Below are 4,879 nucleotides of genomic sequence, written 5' to 3'. Positions count from 1 at the left end.
CATGCCTGTAACCCTAGCACTCTGGGAAGCTGAGGCGGGCGGATTGCTCAAGATCAGGAGTTTGAAACCAGCCTGAGCAAGAGTGAGACCCCCATCTCTACTATAAATAGAAGTAAATTAATTGGCCAACTAAAAATATATAGAAAAAATTAGCCAGGCATGGTGGCGCATACCTGTAGTCCCAACTACTCAGGAGGCTAAGACAGAAGGATTGCTTGAGCCCAGGAGTTTGAGGTTGCGTGAGCTAGGCTAACGCCACGGCACTCTAGCCTGGGCAACAAAGTGAGTCTCTGTCTTAAAGAAAGAATGAGCTATAAAGCCATGAAAAGACATGGAAGAAACTTAAATACATATTAATAAGGGAAAGAAGCCAATCTGAAAAGGCTACATAGTGCATGATTCCAACTATATGACAGTCTGGAAAAAGTAAAAGTATGGATACAGTAAACAGATCGGTGGTTGCCAGGAGTTAGTGGAGAGAGATGATGAATAGGTGAATCACAGAAGATTTTTAGCCATGAAAATGTTAGAGTAGGAGACTAGGAAACAGGGCTAAGACCAGATGCAGGGGCTTGCAGATTGGGTGCAGATGTTAAACAGTCCTCATGCAGAAGCTTACTAAAGGGGCTGATAACCACAGACAAGAACCAGCTTCAGGCCGGGCGCGGTGGCTCACGCCTGTAATCCTAGCTCTCTGGGAGGCCAAGGCGGGCGGATTGCTCAAGGTCAGGAGTTCAAAACCAGCCTGAGCAAGAGCAAGACCCCGTCTCTACTATAAATAGAAAGAAATTAATTGGCCAACTGATATATATATATATATATATATATATATATATATATATATATATATATAAAATTAGCCGGGCATGGTGGCGCATGCCTGTAGTCCCAGCTACTTGGGAGGCTGAGGCAATAGGATCGCTTGAGCCCAGGAGTTTGAGGTTGCTGTGAGCTAGGCTGACGCCATGGCACTCACTCTAGCCTGGACAACAAAGCAAGACTCTGTCTCAAAAAAAAAAAAAAAAGAACCAACTTCAACCAGCTTCTCAGCTGTCTCTGCCACCTTACATGAACTTTGGCTAATTATAATAACATTTACATTGTGGTTTTATAATTTCTCTGTCTTTAAAATCACCATGACATTTCCAGAACAACCATATAAAGTATGAAAATGGGAGGGAACCTAATTCTGGGAATTACTACCCAAACTCTTAGTAAAAGCCAATGCCTTAGCCTTGAATACTCCTCCCCTCAACTAGTAAGCCTTCAAAAGACCAATAAACACTTCCTCTCTGTGCCCTGTTCTCTTTCAAGCCTGCCCACTCTCCCCCTGAGAGTGTACTTTTGCTTTCAATAAAAAGCTGTCCCTTGCTTGGCTTATGTGGTGCATTCTGAAACTCTTTTGTCCCCATGATCACCAATAAGTTGGAAAAACCTCCACTTGGAGGTCAGTAACAAAATGATATTGTATGGTAATATAATGTTGGATGCATGCCATTATACATTTGTCAAAATGTACGACACTAAGAGTGAATCTTAAACTATGGACTTTGGGTGCTAATGATTTGTCAATGTAGGTTCATTGATCATAACAAATGTACCACTCTTCTGGGAGGTGTTGATAGTTGGGGAGGCTGTGCATGTGTTGGGTAGTTGTTGATAGTGGTAATCATTTTACAATGTATACATATATCCAAACATGACATGGTACACCTTCAATATATACAGTTGTGTTTTTTTTGAGACAGAGTCTCACGCTGTTGCCCAGGCTAGAGTGCTGTGGCATCAGCCTAGCTCACAGCAACCTCAAACTCCCAGGCTCAAGCAATCCTTCTGCCTCAGCCTCCCCAGTAGCTGTAGGAATTCTGTGTAGTTTTTGTTTAATTTTGCTGTGAACCTAAAACTTCTCTAAAAAATAAAGTGCATTTTTTTTTACCACATTTCCCCATTCCCCCTGCCCAGCCCCTGCTGGTTAAAGGGTACAAAATTTCAATTAGACAGGATGAATAAATTTTGGAGGCCTATTATACAACATAGTGACTATAATACAATATAGTATAACTAAAATTTACTAAGAAATATATCTTAAATACTCTCACCACATGCAAAAAAAAAAATAGCTATGTCAGGCGATGCTTGATTGTGGTAACTATTTCACAATGTATACATATACCAAAACATCATGTTGTACAACATAAATGTATTCAATTTTTATTTATAAATTATACCTCAATAAAGCTGGTGGAAAAAAAGTCTATTTCAAAGAGGGGAGGGGAGGCATGGTGTTGTGTGCCTGTAGTCCAAGCTACTTAAAAGTTTGAGGCAGGAAGACTGCTTGAGTGCAGGAGATAAAGGCCAGCCTGGGCAACATAGCCAGATCTCATCTAAAAAAACTTAAAATATGTAAAATAAAAGAAAAAGGAGGGATAAAGGGCAGCAAATATGTATACCTTAATACTTGTACCCCCATAATATGATAAAAAGGGGGGGCAGCAAATATGATTGAGTTTCCCCACCAGAGCATTGATATGAAGGAAGAAGTGCTCATATTAATCTTTTTAATGAGGGATACCCTGAACACATTTCTGTATGTTATTCATAATGCCAGCTTTCACGTGGCTTGATCAAGTGGCACACGTCAGTGATACATTTACAGTCTTCACTAGTTTTCACATAGCAAACATATTATGATTTTTGATATTGAGGACACAGTTCTTCAAGAAGGTCAAATTGAGAAGATCAGTTTCTGAGAATTCAATCCTTTATTAGCAATGAATAATTTTCTGTACACATCACAGACATAAATTGATTGCATAGTATGGGGCATATTTATAAACCACCTCTAAACATTATACCTGAACATTAAGAAATCTAGGTCGGGTGTGGTTTGCTCATGCCTGTAATCCTAGCACTCTGGGAAGCCGAGACGGGAGAATAGCTCGAGGTCAGGAGTTCAAGACCAGTCTGAGCAAGAACGAAACCCTGTCTCTACTAAAAAATAGAAAGAAATTAGCTGGACAACTAATATATATATATATATATATGTGTGTGTGTGTGTGTGTGTGTATAGACATATATGTATATATATATATATATAAATTAGTTGGGCATGGTGGTGCATGCCTGTAGTCCCAGCTGCTCGGGAGGCTGAGGCAGGAGGATCACTTAAGCCCAGGAGTTTGAGGTTGCTGTGAGCTAGACTGATGCCACAGCACTCTAGCCCAGGCAACAGAGTGAGACTCTGTCTCAAAAAAAAAAAAAAAAAAAGAAAGAAAGAAAAATTAAAAAAGAAATCTAGGGCACAAAGCAACCAAAGAGCAGATTAGGAATCCATTTTTTCTTTCTCCCAAGTTGAAATACTTACCTTTCTAGTGTGGGGTATATGTTCATTGATTTCACATAGTGCTGGAAATGGTGTCAGTGTGAAATTGCTCAATAATTTTAGGGTTCACATTTGATCATAATATCTAGGAATAAGTAACAGAGACACCCAAAACATGCTACCAATCCCAGTGATCTAGAGTGGAGCTTACAGTCACTTCCTTTTGCAGATGTCACACTAGAAAATAAACCATGCAATAAAAATGCTGCTGGGTATAGAACTTGATCTAAAGCTTAAGGAGCACAGAGCACTGAGGTTCCTCTGTGAGAGTCTTCAAATAATGTCATCTGCTTCACACATATCAACCCTTACAACTATTCATTATAAAAATGAGTAGTTATAAAAATAGTTATAAAAAGATCAAGAAATCTTCTTGAAAGATTCTTGAAATGAGTCTTTCAAGAAAGTTTCCTAAATTTGGTGATCCACGTGTGCAAACAGCCACCAAGTAGCACATATATGTAGGGTTTGAGAAACTATGTTGAAATATGAGGCATAAATATTTCAGGCTAGTCTCCAACATATTTTGGACCACTGGGGTTTTAACTTTTTAAATACATTTTTTAAAATTTTTAATAAAGATTTTGATTTTTTTATGACTTTAAAATGTCTTAATTAGAAATAATTTCAAACTTGCAGAAAAATTGTGAGAATAGTGCAAAGAGTTCCCATATACACTTCGCCTAACTTCCCTAATTGTCAATATTTTGCTATAATCATTTTTATTTTATATAGATTTATTTCTAATTATAAAATGATTACATCTTTATTGGAGGAAATTGTTAAAATGTAGAATAGAATAAAGAATACAGATATCACCCGTAATCCACTGTGAAGCAATAACCACTGTTGATACTTCTTTTATTCTTTTGTCTGTTTGGCTAAAATTTTTATTAACTGCTTTATTTTTGGTGATACTTGGTATTTCCTTCCAAATCTGGGATTAGGCTGAAGCACGTGAGGTGTCTAGGGCACAAAATTCAGCAGGTGCTCGTTTTCAAGCTTCTGTATTTATATGATCCTGAGAATGACTGCTCCCTTCCATTTTGTTTTGTAGACGCCTCATTTGCCTCACTTTATTCCCTGCCCTGTTTTCTTTTTTTTTTATTCTTTCACTCCTGCATTTCAAGCTATGACAGCACAAAGAGAGCAGGATGTCTCTCCTTCAATTTGTAGTTTTAAAACCCTTAAAGAATGGAAAAGGCTCAGTATATAGACAATGTTTGAGAGGGGGAAAACACTGAATAATGTGTGCACCAACTCCTGTCTTGTTACTAAAAGTGATTCTACACGTGGAGGGAAAAGGAGAGAGGAAAGTGAAACAATAGGAGTTTAAAGAGAAGTGAGACCTTGCACCTTGCCTGTCCTTGGGCAGAACATGGGAGCCAACTCCCAGAGCATATCATGATCTAGTGTAACATGGGAGGAGCAGAAAGTACAGTGGGACCTAAAGGCACCTTGAGTAGAGGAAGGAGAAACAACTCAGCAGTGATCTGC

Source organism: Microcebus murinus, chromosome 1, assembly GCF_040939455.1.
Source record: "Microcebus murinus isolate Inina chromosome 1, M.murinus_Inina_mat1.0, whole genome shotgun sequence".
Lineage (NCBI taxonomy): Eukaryota > Metazoa > Chordata > Mammalia > Primates > Cheirogaleidae > Microcebus > Microcebus murinus.
This window is presented reverse-complemented; position numbering follows the sequence as displayed.